Below are 25,747 nucleotides of genomic sequence, written 5' to 3' on the forward strand. Positions count from 1 at the left end.
TCCCAGCCCATCCATGGCCTCAATGGTGTTTAAATTCAACAAAACAGTTGTATCATGCACCCATAACCAACCCTGGTCCTACTGGATACTGTGGCTACCCACAATATAATTTATTTAATTTTCTGAAAAAGTTCCAAAATTGTACGTGCAGCAACTGTAATGCCCCAAACAAACTTACTTGTGAAAGTTGATTTCTAATCCAAAAGTGATCCAAAGACAGTCAAAAAGGCCTCAAATCCAAATATCCAGCAGCACCCACAAAAAGTAATCCTTCCAGCTCCAGATCCAAATGAAAGTGACCAGGAGATGGACAAAGCACTGGGAGGAGCCTGCTGGACAGGAACAGGAAGTTGGAGACTGTGGGGCACTTCCTTCCTCCCCCCCCCCCCCCAAAATGGACTCCTTGCAAAAAAAAAGGCCATGCAAATGTCAACCTGAGGAGTGATTCTGATAAAAATCATAATTTTCTGAAGGTTTATCCTGTTTGCTGGTGATTTTCTTGTGCGAAATTGCAAAATCTCTATTTCGCAAGTGCGAGATTGTTCCTTTCCGCCGCAACTACATGTTCGCAATTGCGAACTCTCGCGAGGTGTGCTGTGCAAGGTGGCAAGCCGCGAGTACGTATTCGCGGGCGACAAACTCCCGCGGGAACACGCAGCAAGATCTAAAATGGCGCGTCACTCGCAAAGAAAAACAACTCGGCAAACGCTAAAATGACGGAAAGTGAACGCCGTGCACCACGCCGCGCGCCGCAACCAAGCAAAAAATCCGCCGCGAGCGGATTCACGGATTTTCGACAAATTCGCGAGCGTTCGCGGATTGCGGATTTGCCGAAAATCCGAAAAATCCGCGAGCGGAGCGGATTTTACGCCCATGCTTAGAGGAGGCAGACCCTGAGGGGGCTGCCCTGGAACCCACAGGTGAACAAGTTGCTGAACTGGGAGACCTGCCCGAGCGGACCCACTGGCAGCAGGATGGTGGTCCCTCCAGGGAAGAATTTTGTGCAGAACAGAAAGTGTGCCCTTCTCTTGTGGGTATGAGGCAGCAGGCCTCAGCCCAGACAACAGGTGATCAGTCAGGGTCACATTTGGTCTACTGGGAGAACGATCTCCTGTATAGCGAGCCTAAGGCTGCTGAGCCTGGGTCAGCCCGTGTGCTGGTGGTACCCCAGCGCTTCAGAGCCTTCCTACTGGGTTTGGCTCATGACGTTCCATTAGCTGGACATCTGGGGCAGGATAAGACCTATGACAGGCTTGTCACCCATTTATATTGGCCTCAGATGAGAAGGGATACAGATATCCATTGCAAAACCTGTCAGACTTGCCAGGCAAGTGGGAAAAGCGGGCGGAAGCAGAAGGCTCCCCTCTAACCTTTTCCCGTGGTCAGTACCCCCTTTGACCGGGTGGGGATTGACATTGTTGGGCCCCTGGACCCCAAGACAGCCATGGGCAACAGGTTCATCCTGGTCTTGGTGGACCATGCCACACGGTACCCGGAAGCCATCCCTCTCAGAACAGTGACGGCCCCCGTGGTGGGACGGGCACTGATGGGTGTTTTCTCCCGAATGGGGTTCCCCAGAGAGGTGGTGTCAGACCGGGGCACCAACTTAATTTCCAACTATATGAAGTCTCTGTGGAAGGAGTGTGGGGTAACCTACAAGTTCACCACTCCTTACCACCCTCAAGGTAATGGGTTGGTTGAGAGATTCAACCGTACCCTTAAAGGCATGATTATGGGTCTTGAAGAACCAATGAGGCGTAAATGGGACGTCCTCTTGCCATGCCTGTTGTTTGCTTACCGTGAGGTGCCACAGAAGTCTCTAGGGTTCAGCCCCTTTGAGCTTTTGTATGGACACCCGGTAAGAGGACCTTTGAGACTGGTCAATGAAGGCTGGGAGCAATCTCCCAGGAAACCTCCCCAGGATGTATACAGTTACATGCTGGCCTTTAGGAACCAGACTAGGCGCTTCAGAGATCTTGCTCAGGCAAATCTGGAGGCCAGACAGGAAGAGATGAAGCGGAGGTACGACCGGAATGCCACTCTGGTGGAGCTTCAACCTGGACAGAAAGTTTGGGTCATGTCCCCTGTGGAACCTTGTGCGCTCAAGGACAGGTGGACTGGACCATTTGATGTTGTGGAGAAAAAGAGTGATGTCACCTACATGGTGGACTTGAAGTCTCCCAGGAACCCCTTGCGGGTCCTGCATGTCAACCGTTTGAAGCCCCACTTAGAAAGGTCCGAAGTGGGCATGCTCCTAGCTACAGATGCTGGAATGGAGGAGGAGAGTGAGCCTCTTCCTGACCTCCTGTATGAAAAAAAGCAAGATGGGTCAGTGGATGGTGTTGTCCTCTCTGACACACTGACCCCTGAGCAGCAGCAGGATTGTCGCCAATTGTTGGGACAATTCCCTGATCTGTTCTCCTTGATTCCTGGTGTCACTCAGTGGTGTGTCCATGATGTGGACACCGGGGACAGCACTCCTGTGAAGCACAAGGCTTACAGAGTGACTGACAAGGTCAGAGCATACATCAAGGAGGAGGTCTCCAAAATGTTTGCCTTAGGGGTGGTTGAGTCCTCTAGCAGTCCTTGGGCCAGCCCAGTGGTCTTGGTCCCAAAGGCTGCCGCGCCTGGTGCTTCACCAGAACTTCGGTTCTGTGTGGATTACCGAGGACTCAATTCAGTCACCAAGACTGACGCGCACCCCATCCCCAGAGCTGATGAGCTCATAGATCGGTTAGGGGCTGCCCGGTACCTTAGTACGTTTGATATAACGTCTGGGTACTGGCAGATCGCCTTAACTGATGGGGCAAAAGAGAGGTCAGCATTCTCCACACCAGATGGGCACTACCAGTTCCGGGCTATGCCCTTTGGGATGAAGAATGCCCCTGCCACCTTCCAGAGGTTGGTCAACCAGGTCTTGGCTGGACTGGAGGATTTCAGTGCCGCCTACCTGGACGACATCGCAGTGTTCAGCGCCAGCTGGGAGGAACACTTGAGCCACCTCCAGGAAGTGTTGTTGGCCCTGCGCAGAGCAGGCCTCACAATCAAAGCCAGTAAGTGCCAGATTGGGCAGGGTTCAGTGGTGTACTTGGGTCACCAAGTAGGGAGCGGCAAGGTGGCCCCCCTGCAACCCAAGGTTGATACCATCCTGGCATGGGCACCGCCCAAAACCCAGACTCAGGTGAGAGCCTTCTTGGGTCTCACGGGTTACTACAGGAGGTTTGTCAAGGATTATGGTAACATTGTGCACCCCTTGACTTCGCTGACTTCCAGGAAGCAGGAAAGACTTGTGATCTGGACTGCCGCCTGTCAGACGGCCTTTGACACCCTGAAAACTGCAATGTGCGAGACTTACCTGTAGCCTTCATCAGTAGGAGGTTACTTCCCAGGGAACAGAGGTGGAGTGCGATAGAGCGAGAAGCATTTGCTGTGGTCTGGGCACTGAAGAAGCTAAGACCCTACTTGTTTGGGACTCACGTCCGGGTTCAGACAGACCACAGGTCCCTCAGATGGTTGATGCAGATGAGGGGTGAGAATCCAAAGCTGTTGAGGTGGTCCATTTCCCTACAGGGGATGGACTTCACGGTGGAACACCGCCCTGGCACAGATCACGCCAATGCTGATGGTCTGTCCAGATTTTTCCGCCTTAGTGATGAGGACTCCCTAGGGTAAGGGTAGTTCTCCCCACATTTCAGCTGGAGGGGACACGTGTTAGACTTGGCATCATTGGCATGAGTCTCTCCTCCATTTTTTCTGTTTGCCTCCTCTGTTTACGATGTTTTTGCTGGTATATTGCTTTGGGCACTGTGCCACTGCTGATCAGTGCCACAGTGCAAGTGCTCCCTATGTGAAATTGATGTATTGATTGAATTCCATGTTTGGCTTATTTGGTTTACTGTCAGTCCCTAGTAGAGTGCACCAGGAGTGCCAGGGCTTGTAAATACAAATGCTGCTAGTGGGCTTGCAGCACGTGTTGTGCCACCCACAGAAGCGGCCTAGTAAAAGTATGTCTACAGGTCTGCCATTGCTAGACCTACGTGCAGTCAAGTACTGTCACGCAGACTGCGCAAGTACACCTACTTGCCAGTCCCTAAACCTTCCCTTAACTTCATGTTAGTCACCCCTATGGTAGGCCCAAGGGCAGGGTGCATTGTAAGCATAAGGTAGGACCAGCCTGACAAGGTTGGCATGTCCTAATAGTGAATTACAGCCATATTCGTTTTTCACTATTGTAAGGTAACCTGCTCTCCATAAGTTAGAATGGGCTGCCAGGATTATTAATGCTATAATCCTAGCGGGCTCGGGGAGCATGGTGCAATGTCGAGTTTGGTATCCCTGAACTCAGGGTTTAATAACGCATCCGTTTGGGTGGATGGTTTTTGGACTCTGTGTTTGAAAATAGCACTTTTAGAAAGTAGCTATTTTCTTGTCTAACTGTCTACCGGTCTCTGCTGGTTCTGGTGTGCGTGTGACAGGAGCTGGGTGGCTCCAGAGGTCTGAATGAGTCAGTGTGGGGTGAGTGGGGCATTTGCATTGAGAGTAGGGGAAGAGTAGCTCCTGATAGCCTGCCCTGCCTGATACAATGCTGGCTCCGCCCCCCTGCCAGGCGACTGATGACTCTGTGCCTGCCAGGGAGTTTCCTGGCCCCACCTCCTACCGGGCGACTGATGGCCCTGCCCCTGCCAGTGACAATGCTGGCTCCGCTCCTGCTGGGCGGCTGAAGACTCTGCCCTGCACAGTGAATAGGCCAGGTGCCTCGGCCTGGCAACACCCACAACAAACCCGAGATGGGGGGAAATTCCCCTTCATGGACAAAGGGATCAAAGCCAAAAAGGGGTATAAGAGAAGGACCCCTGAACCAAGAAGGCAGATCACTTCTGACAAGGAAACCTGAACCAAGGACAAGAAGCCTGCTGATCCAAGGACTGCCTACCCCTTCTGCCAGAGGGCTGTTTGTTGGGGGAATCCTGCAGTTGCTTCTTTATTTTTGCCAAGGAACCAGGAGAGAGGAACTGAGTGTGTACTCTCAAACTTGCTAAAGAAAATCTCCAAGGGTTGGAAGAGTGCCAGCCTCCTGTTGAAGTCACAGGGCCAAAGGACTTCATCTATTTGCTAAAAGTGCTTGTTGCTGGAACCTGAAATCCAGCACCTCTGAAGAATCCAGCAATCTCGACGCCGACGGACGCCGCCGAATCCAGCTCGACATCGTGAGTAACGGCTCCAGTGTCCCGCACCTTCGACGCCGGCCGCCGGGCCCGATCGACGCCAGTAGCGACGCCAGTGAGTAGCGAGTTCGGCTCCAGCTCCAAGTGACCCTGTGTCGACACCGCCGCTGATCGCATCGACCCCGAGCCCTCTCGACGCCGTGAGCGCTGCTCACTCTTGCAACATCGACATCGACGACGACGCCATATCCTGCTTCATCTCGTGAGCGCTGCTCCTGCCTGACTTCGGTCGACGCCGCTGCAGATCGCCCCGACTCCGAGGCCCGATCGACGCCGAAGACGCGACGCCGGACATCTCGACGCCGCTGATCATCGAGTGCTTCACTTTTCCAAGGTACTGTGTTGTTGGGGTCTGTGCGACTCCGGGCTCGACGTAGCACCCCTCGCGGTCGACGCCAAACCTTTGGATTAACTTTGCCTCGACGTCGTGTGACTCCCATGTGGGTTACATTGTTGCCAAGAACTGTGTTTTAAAGAAGAAGAGTTGCTTTGGTTACTAAAGACTTTGTGCTAAGAAGAAACCGTACTTGAACTATTATTTTTCCTTCCAAGAGTATTTATTAAGATTGTGGTATATTTTTGTCGTTATTTGGTCTTGTGCTAAGCCTTATATAAACATTCTTATTTTTATAATACTACTGTGTTGTGTCCATTTGTAGTGTATTCACTTTATTACTGTATGTGGTCATAAATGCTTAACGCACTGCCTCTGAGATAAGCCTGTCTGCTTTGCCAAGCTACCAAGGGGGTGAGCAGGGGTTATCTAAGTGTGTGATCCCCTTGCCCTGACTAGAAAAGGTGTGTCCCTATTTGTCAGAAGTGTATACCTCTGCCAACTAGAGACAGCCGCTTCTAACAGCAATGCTTCTCATCATAGCACAGTTCAACCCATTGCATTCCGGTAAATGGAGTGCACTTACTTCGAAGTTGCTGTGGTTTTTCACAAAAGTCGTTGCATGTACCTCTGTCATCTCTAGACATGTGTTTCTGGGTTCAGCCCTTCATTAGTAGAGACCAGAAGAAGTAGAGAGCAGAGAAAAATCATCTGGGGCTGCTGAAATGCTTCTCAAGTCTTCACAGGTCACAGTAACAATCCACAGGCACAGAGGTGCATCCCAATTGAGCTTGTCAGCCCGTTGGCTCAAGGTAGCTTTTAAATCTAATGGCGAAGGGAGCACACTGCCTCTGATCCCAGCATAACTCACCCCATTGTATTCTGGTAAATGCAATAAGCTTACTTCAAAGTTGTTGTAGTTTTTCAACAAAGTTGGTGCAGGCACTGCTGTTATCTCTAGACATAATTTTCTGGGTCTAGCCCTTCATCAGTAGAGAGCAAGAAAAAAAGTCATCTGGGATTTCTGAAATGCTGGCTAAGTCTTGAGCTCCTCAGCTCGTTGGGTTAATGGATCCTTTTAAACACAAGAGTAGAAGTTGCATACTACCTCTCATCCCAGCACAGTTCATCCCATTGCATTCTGGTAAATGTAGTATATTTCCTTTAAAGTTGATGTGGTTTTTCACCCAAGTTGGTGCAGTTAGTGTTATCACCTCTAGACATGTGTTTCTGGATTTAACCCTTCTTCAGTAGAGAACAGAAACAGTAGAGAGCATGGAAAAGTCATCTGGGGTTGCTGAAATGCTGCCCAATGCTTCACAGATCACAGTGCCCTTCCACAGGTGCACAGGTGCAATCCAGGTGAGCTTGCCAGCTTGTTGGCTCAAGGGAGCCTTTTAAACATCCCACCAGAGTCCACCACATTATATTCTGGTAAATGTAGTACGCATACTTCAAAATTGCTGCAATGTTTCACCAAGGTTGGTGCAGGTTATGCTGTTATCTCTAGACAGGTGTTTCTGGGATTAGCCCCTCATTAGTAGAGACCACAAGTAGTAAAGTGCAGAGAAAAGTCATTTGTGGTGTCTGAAATTCTGCCCAAGTCTTCACAGGTCACAGTGCCACTCCACTGGCACACAGGTTCATCCCTGGTAAGCTCGTCAGCTCGTTGGCTCAAGGGAGCTCTTTGTACACAAGGGCGGAAGGAGCACACTGCCTCTCATCCCAGCATAGTTCACCCCATTTGATTCTCGTAAATGCAGTATGCTTTCTTCAAAGTTGCTGTAGTTTTTTTTACCAAAGCTGATGCAGGTAGTGCTGTTATCTTTAGACATGTGCTTCTGGGTTTAGCCCTTCGACAGTAGCAAGCAGAAGTAGTAGAGAGCAGAGAAAAGTAATCTGGGGTTGCTGAAATGCTAACTAAGTCTTCAGGTCACAGTACCACTCCACAGACAGGTACACAGGTGCATCCCAGGTAAGCTTGTCAGCTGGTTGGCTCAAGAGAGCCTTTTAAACATAAGGGGGAGGGAGCACACTGCTTCTCATCCCAGCCCAGTCCTCCCATTGCATTCTTGTAAATGGAGTATGCTTACTTTAAAGTCGGTGCAGGTAATGCTTTTATCTCTAGACACGTGTTTTTAGGTTTAGCCCTGCATCAGTAGAGAGCAGGTCACAGTACGGTTGATACAGGCGGGAGCGCATCCAGTGTCCTACCTTTATCTGGAGCTGCAGTGGTCATTTAGGACCCCTCTTCCTAGGCACCCCCTCTCCATCGTACCACACCTTGGTTCCTCTCAGCACACTTGGGCCTGCTGTCCCTAGCTGATGACTAAGATTGCCACGGTCATGCATCGTAAGGGCATGGCACTGTGATCCAATTTTGGAAATGTGGGATACTTTGTAAAGCATTGAAGTAGGCTGGTTAAGTAAGTATGTATCTTAGTTCTGGATTTTTAGTCAAGACATTTGTTGCTGGGTGACTGTAGAAACAACAAACCGGGGGACTGTCTTAGCCATTTCAGGACGTCTGGTCACTCTGGTGAGTCCCCCCCAACTGGAGGCTTGGACTTAACATCATGCGGATGCATCACAGCTTATTGACTCTTAATGCATGTGTTGGGAAGTTTTTAGGGTTCTTACCATCCCCGGCACACAAGAATCCTGACTCCCGCCACTGAGGTCAGCTTTGTTCCAAACCTCAAAGGGGGCTTCCTTTGGGCAGAGGCTTCTAGCTCACTGGAGGTGCTTTTGGGCCTATGCACAGTAATGGAAACATTGGTCCTGGCCTGGATGCCCTAGAATCGGGATCTTTTGTCCTTGTGGTAGGAGCCCATCACTACTGACTTTGGACAAGGGGAACTGGGTGTCTGTGTTTTTAATACTTTCTCTGGGAGCTGCCCCACCCCTTTGTCAGCTGGCCCACCCCCTGGGGTGTGGCCAGCAAATCCCGGCCTGGGGGAACAACAACGAAGTGAGACCTAGCCCCTAGAAGCATCCCTGATGTCAATCTCTGATGAGGATACCCAGTCGTCATAAAACATATAGCGGCCCAAAGCTCCTAGACCCCAATAAAATCTATGTTTCCTCATTGCTGTAAGTTTGTCTCTCTCATTTTTCTGAACCGAGGGGCTGTTGATTTTGTCGGTGGTATTACAATTACTTGTCCAGTCTATTTTGAGTTTTGGTTCTGAGGTTGTGTGATGGCGCTACCTCCCCATACTGTTACCCCTCTCTGCCTGCCAGGTCTGTGTCTCCAGCCCAGAATGTGCTGAGTTCCCTGTCTGTGGCTGTTGCTGCCACATGCTCATGTGCATGACTATGAAGGGCTTTGCAATTTAATCAAGAAAGAGCATCTGTTGAGTAACTGTTACAATGGGAAGTTACCTCAGCATCTTGTAGACCTAGGTCCACTTTCTCCTCTAGAGTTGGGGAAGAAGGCAGACTACTGGGCCAAAATGAGGGTGACCAAAACTACCACTGGTGGGGGTGACCAAAAGAAAGAGACCAAAAACAACCACTAAGAGAAAGATGGTGACCAAAAAGTTAAAAACAAAAATGAGTCTTCTTCAGGCCCCCAAAAACTTGCACGGAAGGGTGGGCCCAGAAACTATTCACAGCCCAAGGGTGATTACCAGGGTAAGATCTGGGATACCAAAAAGGTTTGTGTCATGACTGTAAAGCCCATGGACACCAAACTGGAGACCCTAGCTGTAAAACGAAAAATAATACCTCTAGTATACTTGTAGTATATGCAGTAGTTAGTCTCCGGATGGGATCACAGGTGAGCCCTGACCATGGCAAGTGCTCACTGAGGCAACTCTAGTCTCAGAGAGAGATGTGGCTGCAGCAACTATGGTGTTTGTCCCAGTAACCTGGAGAGATACAGGCAAGAGCCAAATATCCATGGGAATAGGGTGGAAGACCTTAGAGACACTGGTGCCAGTATCATCATGGGGACTGGACAAATGGTGTCCTCAAACAAACACTTGCTTAGAGAGATCTATACAGTCCTCAATGCTGACTATCAGGGTAAGGTGAATACAATGGCATTGGTGTCCTTAGATTCGGGAGGGGTTACCGGCCTCAAAAGGCTAGTTGTGTGTTTTTGCTATCCCTGTGCAGTGTCTGCTTTGCAATGATTTGGAGTGCTCAGTGTGGGCTGAGGTAGAAAAGAAAAATCATGCAGCAATGCACGGAATACCTGAATTGGTAGGTGTGAAAACCAGAGTTAGGTGTAGAACCCAGGGTGAAGAAGAAGTCTTGAAGCCTGAAATTATGGACCAACCTTCCAAGAGAAAGGAAAACAATTCTGAGAAGCAAGCTTCTATTCAGACACCAGATCAAGATCCTCAGGGAGAAGGCTTGTGTGAGAAGTTCGCCTGGTATATGATGTCCACTATTTAAAGTGGGCACCTTGCACCAATCCAGACAACCCTATGGTGATTTAAGAGGTCAAAGATAAGTTATCCAAGTGGTAGCTGTGGAGAGCAGCCTTAAGGCTTAGGCTTGAAGGAATGTTAAGCAGCAAGTTTTACCAGAATGCAATCTTATTGTATTGGTTAAATGAAAAAAGAACCACACAGTAGTTATAGGAATATATATTTATTATTATAACTCCTTTAATACCTCACAATATCTGCTACAGGCAGATAAACACAAAACACACAATACTTTAGCACAGAAACACTCGTAAGTAGCACTAATACACAGTGGGCTCCTGTGGGAGATCAAACCATATACTAAAATAGTGGTATAGGAACCACGACTCGAGTCAAGGTAAGTAAGTAGGGACCCCACAGAGGACGGGTGCAGTGTGAGAACACCACCGCTTGCTACGTACAATTCGATGGGAGAGTAGCGGTTGCAATTTTAAAGTTAAAGGACCCTTCCCAGTGGATTACGAGGAAACCCTTTGGAGCATAGAAGGTTGGAGAGCCACCCCACCAGTGAATACCAAAGTACCAGAGTTACCTATCCCAGGGACGCCGGGTGCATAGGTCTGAAGTGGCGTCGGAAACTGCTGTCGTTCTCAATGGGAGTCTTCAAGGAAATTCCACTGCTGGAAAGAAGAAAGGAGTCCAGTGGAATCCGCAGGTGGGTTCTTGATGGAAGGAACCTGAAAGCAGGGGTGACAGAGTCTGGGTCACTCAGGAGTGACCAGGGCTCAGTAGGCGAATGCCCACAAATGTCGGGTGCTTCAGGTGTGAAGGAGACCTTAACTCTACAGCTGCAGGGGCCAGGAGACGTCGAGGATGACCAGGAGCCGAATACGAGCTGTCCCACGAAGGATGTCGAGTGCTGAGGGGTGGGTGTCCAGCGGGAGCCCCAACAAGCCTTGGCAACTGCAACCCACGAAGAAGGTCGAGAAAGATTATCGGTCTGGCCGAGCAGGAACCATAGGACTCACCACAGCAAGGGGAGTCAGGGCAGGCCTGGAGCAACCAGGGGAGCCCAAGAAAATCAGGATTGTCACTCAAATGGACCGACAGGTTGAAGGTACAGGAGTCGCGAGGGACCTCTAACAGTTTCACTAAACAACAGTTTGCAGGGCACAGAGTGTGAGGAGGCCAAAGTTCTCAGTGCAAAATGTGCACAGAGGTTGGAGCTATCGGCAGCCCATGCACAAAGTTGGGGAACACCAACAAGCATATGCACTTGCAAATTGTACACGATGCACAGGGCTTCAGGTTATGAAGTCCCCACAAGGGATACTGGCCTCAAACTCAGTGAGAGGACAGCTTAACCTCAAGGAACATAGGAACGCACCTCCTGTGTTGCTGGAGCCTTCAGAGTCTACAGGAGCTCAGGATCAGCAGACCAGTCAGTAGCGTTACGGTGCCTGCAAATACAGGGGAGTGACTCCTTGACCCCAAGGGAGATACTTTGGTTGTCCTTGATGCTCCCCAGGTCCTGCACGGATCCTGTATGGTGCATGAGCACAGACAATGCTTTGGACCGAGAGGGAGATGAAGTCAGGCCCATTGAAGTCCAGCGAAGTCCAGAGTGACCAGACAGTTGAAGGTCAGTGGTTTCTTGTTCAGAGTCTTGTCCATGTAAAATCTAGGGTCCTACAGGCAGGTAAGCCCTTTTGTACCCACGGGAGAGAGTTGGACAAATTCAAGGGACCCTCCCATATCCTATGTCCAGTTTCCTACCAGAGCAGGAGCCAATGGCCCCCAGAACAGGTTTGAGCTGGACTATGCACAGGGATACTAATTGTGCCCCTTGTGCAGACTTTCAGGCACATTGACAGTGAACCCACATAGCTTCATACACTAAATCCTGTCTGAGAGGTGGGGACACCTCCCTGTAACATGATGCTTATTGTGCTGCCTTCCTCTGCTCGAGTTTGGCTAAGCAGCAGGAGGGCAGAAATGTGTCTCTGGTCAGCAGCATTTATTTTGTGTTTTCAGGGTCAAGAAGGCTGGTACCGTTGATGATCAGGGACTTCTAAAGCTTGCTTCTGGAGGGTGGAATCATACCTCCCACACCAGTTACTGGAGTGGAGGTATGATTCCAAGGGGTTTGATACCCAATGTAGGAGAGTGGGGTCTGCAATCCCATGGACACCCCAGATTTTTGCTCTTTGCTTCACTGATTTACGACTTTCCCTGGCTGTGGGCCTGCTAATCAGACCCACAGCCTAGCTGTTCTCTCTCTAAATTACAACCATGTACCTTAGGTGCATTTTACCAATTGGTGCTGGGCCACCTTATCAGTCCCTGTACAGCATACCTTAGGTATCCAGGGCATAGGTGTACCCAGGGCCTACCAGGGGCTGAAGCATGTATTATGCCACCCCTGGCTGGCCACCCAAACAGACACAACTGGCTGCATGACAGCTGGGGCAAGGTGGTGTAATAACCCTTTGCTTTAGATATAGTATACCTATATCTAAACCTAAAATGGACACATATATTCCTATCAGTCACTCCTATGGCAGGCCTTATCAATCCTGAAGGCAGAGTGCTTGGAAATTATGTGAGATGGTGCTCTGGCATGAGCTGAGCCCGTTTGCAGCTTGCGGAACCAAGTCGAAAAAGCTTTTCCATGATAACGCTATACCATATACTCTTAAGTGCATTATAATCCTCGCGGTTAAATGCTAACTTTGGTATAGCATTATCAAAACATGTCGAGTAAGATGTCATACGAATTGGAATACTAACCCCTCGCCAATTCTGGCAAGGGGGTTAGCATTCCACCCTTCTAGAGGGACACAACATGTATGTAACTGTGAACCCCGGTTAAAGTCAGACACAGCCTCAGCTCCACAAAATGGATGCTGCCACCGAGACACAAGTCTGCCCTCCTGCTGCTGGGAGTCCTTCCAGCAACGGAGGCCTGGACAAAGGGTTTCCTGTCAGGGGCGGTTCCAGCACCATCCCAGACAGGATTTTGTGTATCCCAGGTAGGCAGGGCTGAAAGGAAGGTGACTGCAAGTGGCACCCCGGTGCTCACTGTGCATATGCCGGCTCAAACCAGTTCCTGGGGCACCCCAGCCCCTGAGCTGGGGAGAGACCGGACAAAGGAGAAGGGTGTAACCACCCCCCTCCTGGTCCCACCCATAGGGCAGGACCTAGTCGCGTGCCAGCCCCTTTTCTTAGGATAAAGGTAGGAGCAGGCCCCCTTCCCAAATTAGATCATTCTGAATCTTGAACTACTTTCCACGAAAGGAACTCTTGACTTTTCTGAAGACTCTCCCTTGTGGCTAAGGAGTAGCCACCCTGCACCAGCAGGCACCATCGAAGCTCCTGCGGTTTGCTGCACGTCCATCCTCCGGATCAAGACTGCCCAGCTCGACGAGACCCGGATTTCCTGCCATCTCTGAACTCCACCTACATCATCCAGCCCAGCTGAGATTCGTGGGTGTGACGAGACCCGTGGGTCCGGCCATCTTCAAGACCTGCACGACGCTTCACCAGCACGACCCCCGAGAGACCCTCGAGTAAGTGCACTGGGGTTTGAGAAGCCCTAACCCTAAGCAGCTCCAGCACCGAAGTCCAGCCTCCCAGCATCCACGAGATCTGCGTGGGGCCCTTCTGCTTCTTTGCTGCTTGCCACGTTGTCCGGTCACTTGCCCGTTGGCTAGTGACCCTCTTGAAGATGTACCACGACGTTTTCACCGCTGGTCTAGGTCCCCTAGACTGGCCCTTGCTTCTTGTCCAGCAAGAAGTGCCCTGGACCCTCCTGGTCCACTCCAGACGCCATCTTGACTCCACCGCGTGGGCTTGCCTTTGCCAAGGTTTGTTGCTCAAATCCTGAGTCCAGCATCGCCGACAGCCAACAGCCTCGTGGGACAGCTCGCACCTCCAGCCTGGACACCGACAAAGCCTCCTAGCCCGTGTGACTGCAGAGTCCAGCGTCGCCCACTCACCTGGTCGAGGTGACTTCATCCGGTGCCATCCTGGTGCCCACATAATCACTGGCTAGTGATTAAGAACTGAGTCCCCTCTGCTTTCAGGTCGTCTTCAACTCCGATCCAGGCTTGGATCACTCCGAACATCTTCACTGGCCGCCTGCCAGCAACTTCTTCTTTCAGGCTCCATAGACTTCAACGAGGATTCCCGACGTCTTTTGAACCCTATGCAGCCGCGGCCCCTGGGCTAGGTAACTTGAGTATTTCGGTACTCCAGCACAGGTTTACTATCCAAGTGTCCAGATCCTTTGTCGTTTTTAGTCTACCTAGTCGGATTCGTCCGGAAACAGTAACTTTAGAAACGCTAGCATCCATAGACTTCTTCCTGCATCCCGCGTGAGAGTGCACACTCTGTACCCGATCTCCCTAGGCCTCCTGCTCCTCACCTTAGGGTTTAGTAGGGTAGTCCTAGCGATCCTGAAGCCTCTGGATCTTGTTATTTACCTGCTAGTATTTCGCATTCCACTTTTTGTGTATATGGGTTTTCGTGCCCCTTGGGCATTTGTGTAAATTGTGCAACTTAAAGTATTTTCGTAAGAGTTTTGTATTGTGCTTAGCTCCCTGACTCATAAAGAGTTCAGGGTAGACTTGTTATAAATAAATATCCTTTATTTTCATAACAACTTGTGTGGTGTCCTTTCACTTGGTGTTCAAGGGGTATATGTGATGGTAAAACAGCTGGCTTAACACGCCCTCTAGAGTTTAGCCTAAAGACTGCTCGTGTCCATGCTACTAGGATAGCTAGTCTAATAAGGTTGACTTACAACCAATCATCAATAAGGGTTGTTTGGTATGATACAAAGTGATCACTAGAATAGTGAGCACTATATATCAGGCCGACTTCTCAAATTGGTGTGCAGCGGTTGGGATTTGAGCTTGCTGTTGTTTTACCTCGCACGTATCCTAAGAATATCATTTGAAAGATCACATAAGTACCCAGGTACATATAACTTAACTTAGAATACTCTGAGTTCTACTGAACCAGCTGTTGTAGTGTAACAGGGCTTAGCACACCCTGACTACAACTCTTAGCAAGGGATCAGTAGGTAAACCCATAGTGTAGGTAGGTGCATCACTTACACCACACTAGAAGCATGTCTACCCATGGAGAGTCTTCAGAGACTCCCTTGTGGTTGTTGACCCTCCACAGGTTACTTCCAGATATGCAGGCCTTAGCTTCCAGGAGATGAGACAATTGTGTACCTCCAGGAAACTAAAACAGGGTTCTAACCCTACCACTCCTTTTCTGTTAGGTCTCTTAGAGACTTATGATGCTAAAAAAGCTACTCATACAGATGGGAGCATGCCACCCTTAGAAGGTACCCTTGGTGATCCTGACCTCCCTGAAACTGAGGAAGTAGAGGAGGAAGAGGATAAAGAGGTTATTTCTGGGGATGAGGCAGACAATGGTCCTGAGCTAGTCAGCAGACTTACTAGGGCCAACTTAGACCTACATAGGGAAGGATCTGGGGGACCCCCAGTACTGACCCTAAGCAGGCCTAACTTTGGAGTTAGAAGAGATAGGTCTCATTCTAGGGACTCCAATAGATCTGTGCACTCTCATGGCTCTGCTCAGAGGAGAATAACTTCCCCTCATAGGAGAGAACATGAAGCAAGGATGAAAAAGGCTAATCTGAGGATTCAGAGGGAAGAACTTGCCCTTGCCAAGGAGAAGCTTGCCTTTGCTAGAGAGAAACAGTTAAGTGGGGTAGTCCCCACTGGTGGCAGCAATATCCCTAAGGATAAAGACAGGAGTTTTGATACTAGACACCTGAGTAAAATAGTGCCCCCCTTTAAACAAGGGGATGACATCCACAAATGGATGACTGCTTTGGAGAGGGCCTGCACTGTCCAGTGCATCCCCCAGAGTCAGTGGGCAGCTATTTTGTGGCTCTCCTTTGAAGGTAAAGGTAGAGATAAGCTCCTCACTACTAGAGCTGAGGATGCTAACAATTACCAAGTCTTGAAAAATACACTGATTGATGGGTTTGGCTTATCCACTGAACAGTACATGTTGGTGTTCAGAGACACCCAGAAAATTCAGTCTCAAGATTGGGCTGACTTTGTAGATTGTGCCACTAAGGCTTTTGAAGGCTGGTTACTGGGAAGTAAAGTTACTGATTACACAGGATTATATAATCTAATTATGAGAGAACAAATCTTAAGTAATTGTCAAAATCAGTTGTTGCATCAGCACCTTATTGACTCAGTTCTGACCTCTCCCCAAGAATTGGGAAAGAAGAGAGACAGATGGGTCAGGACAAGGGTCAAGCAGCAGAACCAGAACCAGGGTGGTGGGCAGAAGAAAGCAGATCCCAAGGGTAATGAGAACAAGCAAAATGACCAGAAGTCTTCAACAGGGCCCCAACAATCTAAAGAGGGTGGGTCCCAGTATACCCAGAATTCCCAAATGAAGAAGAATGGTCAGAAGAAACCATGGTGCCAATACTGCAAAAGTAATACTCACTGGTTTAGTGAGTGTACCAAGAAAGGCCCAACTCCTACCACTACTGCCCCTAAGGCACCTGCACCCCCTAGTACAGTTAGTAGTGGTAGTAATCCTCCTAAGGCTATAGTGGGGTTAACCCTGGGAACTGAGGTGGGCTCTGACTTAGTCAGAACACCTACTCAGGCTGTTCTTGTTTGTACTGGGGGCATGGATATGACCCCTGCAATAAGTCCCAGTACTCTGTGCAAGTACAGGCAGACGCCTTTGATTAATGGAAAAATGGCTCAGGCCTACAGGGACACTTGTGCCAGTGTCACCATGGTGACACCTAACTTTGTGAACCCTGACCAGGTAATACTGGGAGCAGACTACCTGGTGACCAATGCTAGCAATGCCACTACCTCCCATAGTATGGCACTTGTTAACTTCTCCTGGGGAGGGGTAAATGGCCTCAAAAGGGTTGTTGTTAGTTCAGACCTCCCTGTGGACTGTCTTTTGGGCAATGATTTGGAATCCTCCTTATGGTCAGATGTGGAGTATAGGACTCATGTGGAAATGTTAGGTTTGTCAGCACATGTCCTTGCTGTGACTAGGTCACAGGCCAAGAAATGCCCAGCTGAACTAGTGCTGGATCCTGGAACAATGGACCAGACACTACCCAAGAGAAAGAGCAGCAGGGGTAAGATTGACTCTTACCCCCTGCCTCAGGTGATGGATCAGCTCTCTCAGGAGACTGACCCCAAGACCCCAGAAGGAACTGTCCTAGAAGAGCTTGAGCCTGAACAGGTTGAGTTTCTTGGGACAGGGGGCCCTTCCAGGGCAGACTTGAGGCAGGCACAGTTAGACTGTTCCTCTCTTGAACCCCTCAGACAGCAGGCTGCTGCTGAGGCTGCAGGGAATGCCACAGGTGCCCATAAAGTGTACTGGGACGATGGACTCCTTTACTCTGAGGCAAGAGACCCCAAGCCTGGTGCTACCAGGAGGCTAGTCATCCCCTTGTCTATGAGAGGTTTCCTTCTCACCTTGGCCCATGAAATTCCCCTTGCAGGTCACTTAGGCCAGAATAAGACTTGGGACAGGCTTGCCCCACACTTTCACTGGCCCCATATGTCTGAGGACACTAAGAACTTTTGTTGTTCATGTGTCACCTGCCAAGCCAGTGCCAAATCAAGTGGCACAACAAAGGCCCCCCTTATACCACTACCTGTGGTGGGGGTTCCCTTTGAAAGAGTGGGGATTGACATCGTTGGACCAATGGACCCCCCAACAGCATCTGGGCACAGATTTATACTGGTGGTAGTGTATCATGCCACCAGGTATCCAGAAGCTATTCCCCTTAGAACCACTACAGCTCCTGTTGTGGCAAGGGCCCTGGTTGGAGTTTTCTCCAGAGTGGGGTTCCCTAAGGAGGTGATCTCTGACAGAGGTGCAAACTTTATGTCAGGATACTTGACTGCTATGTGGAAGGAATGTGGTGTCAATTACAAATTCACCACACCCTATCACCCACAATGCAATGGGCTTGTTGAAAGATTCAACAAGACCCTCAAAGGGATGATAAAAGGGTTACCAGAAAAGCTTAGGCGAAGATGGGACATCCTTTTACCCTGCCTTCTGTTTGCTTACAGAGAGGTCCCACAGAAGGGGGTTGGTTACAGCCCTTTTGAGCTTTTGTTTGGACATCCTGTAAGAGGACCCCTATGTCTTGTGAAGGAAGGATGGGAGTTACCTCTCAAAAAGCCTAAACTTGACATAGTGGACTATGTACTTGGTCTCCGCTCCAGGATGGCAGAGTACATGGAGAAAGCATCTAAAAACCTGGAGGCCAGCCAAGAACTTCAAAAAGCTTGGCATGACCAAAAGGCTGTCCTAACTGTTTACCATGCAGGACAGGAGGTGTGGGTGTTGGAGCCAGTGGCCCCAGCAGCTCTCCAAGACAAATGGTCTGGACCCCACATCATCATTGAACAAAAGGGAGAAGTCACCTATTTGGTGGACATGGGAACTCCCAGGAGCCCTCACAGAGTACTTCATGTGAATAGGTTCAAAGCATTTGTTGACAGGGAGGACATGGGCTTGCTCATGGCCACAGATGAGGGACAGGAGGAAGAGAGTGACCCTCTCCCAGACCTGCTCACTCAGAACCCTGATGATGGGTCAGGGGATGGTGTAGTCTTTTCTGACAGCCTCTCTGAGCATCAGCAACAGGATTGTAGGCAAGTCTTTCAATCCTTCAGACAAATGTTTTCTCTGACCCCCAGTCAGACAAACTGGTGCACACATGAGGTGGACACTGGAGACAGTCTGCCTATAAAGAGTAAAATCTACAGGCAACCTGACCAGGTCAGGGACTGCATAAAAACTGAAGTACAAAAGATGTTGGAATTGGGAGTCATTTAACCCTCAGAGAGCCCTTGGGCTAGTCCTGTAGTTCTAGTGCCTAAACCTCACACCCAGGATGGTAAGAGAGAGATGAGGTTTTGCGTAGACTACAGGGGTCTCAATGCTGTCACTAAGACAGATGCCCATCCAATACCAAGAGCAGATGAACTCATTGACAGATTGGCTTCTGCCAAGGTCTTGAGTACATTTGACCTGACAGCTGGTTATTGGCAAATCAGGTTAGCTGAGGATGCCAAGGCCAAGACAGCATTTTCTACCCCAGGAGGTCATTACCAATTTGTGGTGATGCCCTTTGGTTTGAAAAATGCCCCTGCCACTTTTCAAAGTTTGGTGAACCAAGTTCTCACTGGGTTGGATGACTTTTGTGCAGCATATCTCGATGATATTGCTGTCTTTAGCTCCACCTGGGAGGATCACCTGATCCACCTGAGGAAAGTTTTAGAGGCCCTGCAAAAGGCAGGCCTCACTATCAAGGCTACTAAGTGCCATATAGGGCAGAGTCAAGTTGTATACTTGGGCCACCTTGTAGGTGGAGGCCAAGTTCAACCTCTGGAGAGCAAGATACAGGCCATAAAGGACTGGGCTCCTCCAACCACCCAGACACAGGTCAGAGCTTTCTTGGGCCTGTCTGGTTATTACAGGAAATTTGTCAGAAATTATGGAACCATTGTGACTCCACTTAATGACCTGACAAGTAAGAAAATGCCAAAGAAAGTAAAGTGGACAGTTAGCTGTCAAAAGGCATTCGATGACCTAAAGCCGGCCATGTGCACTGCACCTATTCTCAGGAGTCCAGACTACTCCAAACCTTTCATTGTCCAAACAGATGCTTCTGAGTTGGGTGTGGGAGCTGTTCTATCTCAGCTGAATATTGATGGTCATGACCAGCCCATTGCTTTTATAAGTAGAAGGCTGACCCCTAGAGAGAAACGTTGGTCAGCTATTGAGAGGGAGGCCTTTGCTGTGGTTTGGGCCCTGAAGAAGTTGAGGCCATACTTGTTTGGTACCCACTTCAAAGTTCAGACCGACCATAAGCCCCTCTTATGGCTAAATCAAATGAAGGGTGAAAACCCCAAACTTCTTAGGTGGTCCATTTCCCTACAGGGGATGGACTTTACAGTGGAGCACCGCCCAGGAACTGACCATGGTAATGCAGATGGTCTCTCCAGGTACTTCCACTTAGAGCAAGAAGACTCACCTGGTCAAGGTTAGTTTAATGTCCCTAAGTTTGGGGGGGGGGGGTTATGTAGGAGAGTGGGGTCTGCAATCCCATGGCCACCCCAGATTTTTGCTCTTTGCTTCACTGATTTACGACTTTCCCTGGCTGTGGGCCTGCTAATCAGACCCACAGCCTAGCTGTTCTCTCTCTAAATTACAACCATGTACCTTAGGTGCATTTTACAAATTGGTGCTGGGCCACCTTATCAGTCCCTGTACAGCATACCTTAGGTATTCAGGGCATAGGTGTACCCAGGGCCTACCAGGGGTTGAAGCATGTATTATGCCACCCCTGGCTGGCCACCCAAACAGACACAACTGGCTGCACGCCAGCTGGGGCAAGGTGGTGTAAACACCCTTTGCTTTAGATATAGTATACCTATATCTAAACCTAAAATGGACACATATACTCCTATCAGTCACTCCTATGGCAGGCCTTATCAATCCTGAAGGCAGAGTGCTTGGAAATTATGTGAGATGGTGCTCTGGCATGAGCTTAGCCCGTTTGCAGCTTGCGGAACCAAGTCCAAATAGCTGTTCCATGATAACGCTATACCATATACTCTTAAGTGCATTATAATCCTCGCGGTTAAATGCTAACTTTGGTATAGCATTATCAAAACATGTCGAGTAAGGTGTCATACGAATTGGAATACTAACCCCTCGCCAATTCTGGCGACGGGGTTAGCATTCCACCCTTCTAGAGGGACACGACATGTATGTAACTGTGGACCCCGGTTAAAGTCAGACACAGCCTCAGCTCCACAAAATGGATGCTGCCACCGAGACACAAGTCTGCCCTCCTGCTGCTGGGAGTCCTTCCAGCAACGGAGGCCTGGACAAAGGGTTTCCTGTCAGGGGCGGTGCCAGCACCATCCCAGACAGGATGTTGTGTATCCCAGGTAGGCAGGGCTGAAAGGAAGGTGACTGCAAGTGGCACCCCGGTGCTCACTGTGCATATGCCGGCTCAAACCAGTTCCTGGGGCACCCCAGCCCCTGAGCTGGGGAGAGACCGGACAAAGGAGAAGGGTGTAACCACCTCCCTCCTGGTCCCACCCATAGGGCAGGACCTAGTCGCGTGCCAGCCCCTTTTCTTAGGATAAAGGTAGGAGCAGGCCCCCTTCCCAAATTAGATCATTCTGAATCTTGAACTACTTTCCACGAAAGGAACTCTTGACTTTTCTGAAGACTCTCCCTTGTGGCTAAGGAGTAGCCACCCTGCACCAGCAGGCACCATCGAAGCTCTTGCGGTTTGCTGCCCGTCCATCCTCCGGATCAAGACTGCCCAGCTCGACGAGACCCGGATTTCCTGCTATCTCTGACCTCTACCTACATCATCCAGCCCAGCTGAGATTCGTGGGTGTGACGAGACCCGTGGGACCGGCCATCTTCAAGACCTGCACGACGCTTCACCAGCACGACCCCCGAGAGATCCTCGAGCAAGTGCACTGGGGTTTGAGAAGCCCTAACCCTAAGCAGCTCCAGCACCGAAGTCCAGCCTCCCAGCATCCACGAGATCTGCGTGGGGCCCTTCTGCTTCTTTGCTGCTTGCCACGTTGTCCGGTCACTTGCCCGTTGGCTAGTGACCCTCTTGGCGACGTACCACGACGTTTTCACCGCTGGTCTAGGTTCCCTAGACTGGCCCTTGCTTCTTGTCCAGCAAGAAGTGCCCTGGACCCTCCTGGTCCACTCCAGACGCCATCTTGACTCCACCGCGTGGGCTTGCCTTTGCCAAGGTTTGTTGCTCAAATCCTGAGTCCAGCATCGTCGACAGCCGACAGCCTCGTGGGACAGCTCGCACCTCCAGCCTGGACGCCGACAACGCCTCCTAGCCCGTGTGACTGCAGAGTCCAGCGTCGCCCACTCACCTGGTCGAGGTGTCTTCATCCGGTGCCATCCTGGTGCCCACATAATCACTGGCTAGTGATTAAGAACTGAGTCCCCTCTGCTTTCAGGTCGTCTTCAACTCCGATCCAGGCTTGGATCACTCGGAACATCTTCACTGGTCGCCTGCCAGCAACTTCTTCTTTCAGGCTCCATAGACTTCAACGAGGATTCCTGACGTCTTTTGAACCCTATGCAGCCGCGGCCCCTGGGCTAGGTAACTTGAGTATTTCGGTACTCCAGCACAGGTTCACTATCCAAGTGTCCAGATCCTTTGTCGTTTTTAGTCTACCTAGTCGGATTCGTCTGGAAACAGTAACTTTAGAAACGCTAGCATCCATAGACTTCTTCCCGCATCCCGCGTGAGAGTGCACACTCTGCACCCGATCTCCCTAGGCCTCCTGCTCCTCACCTTAGGGTTCAGTAGGGTAGTCCTAGCGATCCTGAAGCCTCTGGATCTTGTTACTTACCTGCTAGTATTTCGCATTCCACTTTTTGTGTATATGGTTTTTCGTGCCCCTCGGGCATTTGTGTAAATTGTGCAACTTAAAGTATTTTCATAAGAGTTTTGTATTGTGCTTAGCTCCCTGACTCATAAAGAGTTCAGGGTAGACTTGTTATAAATAAATATCCTTTATTTTCATAACAACTTGTGTGGTGTCCTTTCACTTGGTGTTCAAGGGGTATATGTGATGGTAAAACAGCTGGCTTAACACGCCCTCTAGAGTTTAGCCTAAAGACTGCTCGTGTCCATGCTACTAGGATAGCTGGTCTAATAAGGTTGACTTACAACCAATCATCAATAAGGGTTGTTTGGTATGATACATAGTGATCACTAGAATAGTGAGCACTATATATCAGGCCAACTTCTCAAATTGGTGTGCAGCGGTTGTGATTTGAGCTTGCTGTTGTTTTACCTCGCACGTATCCTAAGAATATCATTTGAAAGATCACATAAGTACCCAGGTACATATAACTTAACTTAGAATACTCTGAGTTCTACTGAACCAGCTGTTGTAGTGTAACAGGGCTTAGCACACCCTGACTACAACTCTTAGCAAGGGATCAGTAGGTAAACCCATAGTGTAGGTAGGTGCATCACTTACACCACACTAGAAGCATGTCTACCCATGGAGAGTCTTCAGAGACTCCCCTTGTGGTTGTTGGCCCTCCACAGGTCACTTCCAGATATGCAGGCCTTAGCTTCCAGGAGATGAGACAATTGTGTACCTCCAGGAAACTAAAACAGGGTTCTAACCCTACCACTCCTTTTCTGTTAGGTCTCTTAGAGACTTATGATGCTAGAAAAGCTACTCATACAGACGGGAGCATGCCACCCTTAGAAGGTACCCTTGGTGATCCTGACCTCCCTGAAACTGACGAAGTAGAGGAGGAAGAGGATGAAGAGGTTATTTCGGGGGATGAGGCAGACAATGGTCCTGAGCTAGTCAGCAGACTTACTAGGGCCAACTTAGACCTACATAGGGAAGGATCTGGGGGACCCCCAGTACTGACCCTAAGCAGGCCTAACTTTGGAGTTAGAAGAGATAGGTCTCATTCTAGGGACTCCAATAGATCTGTGCACTCTCATGGCTCTGCTCAGAGGAGAATAACTTCCCCTCAGAGGAGAGAACATGAAGCAAGGATGAAACAGGCTAATCTGAGGATTCAGAGGGAAGAACTTGCCCGTGCCAAGGAGAAGCTTGCCTTTGCTAGAGAGCAACAGTTAAGTGGGGTAGTCCCCACTGGTGGCAGCAATATCCCTAAGGATAAAGACAGGAGTTTTGATACTAGACACCTGAGTAAAATAGTGCCCCCCTTTAAACAAGGGGATGACATCCACAAATGGATGACTGCTTTGGAGAGGGCCTGCACTGTCCAGTGCATCCCCCAGAGTCAGTGGGCAGCTATTTTGTGGCTCTCCTTTGAAGGTAAAGGTAGAGATAAGCTCCTCACTACTACAGCTGAGGATGCTAACAATTACCAAGTCTTGAAAAATACACTGATTGATGGGTTTGGCTCAACCACTGAACAGTATAGGTTGGTGTTCAGAGACACCCAGAAAATTCAGTCTCAAGATTGGGCTGACTTTGTAGATTGTGCCACTAAGGCTTTTGAAGGCTGGTTACTGGGAAGTAAAGTTACTGATTACACAGGATTATATAATCTAATTATGAGAGAACAAATCTTAAGTAATTGTCAAAATCAGTTGTTGCATCAGCACCTTATTGACTCAGATCTGACCTCTCCCCACGAATTGGGAAAGAAGGCAGACAGATGGGTCAGGACAAGGGTCAAGCAGCAGAACCAGAACCAGGGTGGTGGGCAGAAGAAAGCAGATCCCAAGGGTAATGAGAACAAGCAAAATGACCAGAAGTCTTCAACAGGGCCCCAACAATCTAAAGAGGGTGGGTCCCAGAATTCCCAGAATTCCCCAAAGAAGAAGAATGGTCAGAAGAAACCATGGTGCCAATACTGCAAAAGTAATACTCACTGGTTTAGTGAGTGCACCAAGAAAGGCCCAACTCCTACCACTACTGCCCCTAAGGCACCTGCACCCCCTAGTACAGTTAGTAGTGGTAGTAATCCTCCTAAGGCTATAGTGGGGTTAACCCTGGGAACTGAGGTGGGCTCTGACTTAGTCAGAACACCTACTCAGGCTGTTCTTGTTTGTACTGGGGACATGGATATGACCCCTACAATAAGTCCCAGTACTCTGGGCAAGTACAGGCAGACGCCTTTGATTAATGGAAAAATGGCTCAGGCCTACAGGGACATTTGTGCCAGTGTCACCATGGTGACACCTAACTTTGTGGACCCTGACCAGGTAATACTGGGAGCAGACTACCTGGTGACCAATGCTAGCAATGCCACTACCTCCCATAGTATGGCACTTGTTAACTTCTCCTGGGGAGGGGTAAATGGCCTCAAAAGGGTTGTTGTTAGTTCAGACCTCCCTGTGGACTGTCTTTTGGGCAATGATTTGGAATCCTCCTTATGGTCAGATGTGGAGTATAGGACTCATGTGGAAATGTTAGGTTTGTCAGCACATGTCCTTGCTGTGACTAGGTCACAGGCCAAGAAATGCCCAGCTGAACTAGTGCTGGATCCTGGAACAATGGACCAGACACTACCCAAGAGAAAGAGCAGCAGGGGTAAAATTGACTCTTCCCCCCTGCCTCAGGTGATGGATCAGCTCTCTCAGGAGACTGACCCCAAGACCCCAGAAGGAACTGTCCTAGAAGAGCTTGAGCCTGAACAGGTTGAGTTTCTTGGGACAGGGGGCCCTTCCAGGGCAGACTTGAGGCAGGCACAGTTAGACTGTTCCTCTCTTGAACCCCTCAGACAGCAGGCTGCTGCTGAGGCTGCAGGGAATGCCTCAGGTGCCCATAAAGTGTACTGGGACGATGGACTCCTTTACTCTGAGGCAAGAGACCCCAAGCCTGGTGCTACCAGGAGGCTGGTCATCCCCTTGTCTCTGAGAGGTTTCCTTCTCACCTTGGCCCATGAAATTCTCCTTGCAGGTCACTTAGGCCAGAATAAGACTTGGGACAGGCTTGCCCCACACTTTCACTGGCCCCATATGTCTGAGGACACTAAGAACTTTTGTCGTTCATGTGTCACCTGCCAAGCCAGTGTCAAATCAGGTGGCACAACAAAGGCCCCCCTTATACCACTACCTGTGGTGGGGGTTCCCTTTGAAAGAGTGGGGATTGACATTGTTGGACCAATGGACCCCCCAACAGCATCTGGGCACAGATTTATACTGGTGGTAGTGGATCATGCCACCAGGTATCCAGAAGCTATTCCCCTTA

The sequence above is a fragment of the Lissotriton helveticus genome, chromosome 6, assembly GCF_964261635.1.
Source record: "Lissotriton helveticus chromosome 6, aLisHel1.1, whole genome shotgun sequence".
In the NCBI taxonomy this organism is placed as follows: domain Eukaryota; kingdom Metazoa; phylum Chordata; class Amphibia; order Caudata; family Salamandridae; genus Lissotriton; species Lissotriton helveticus.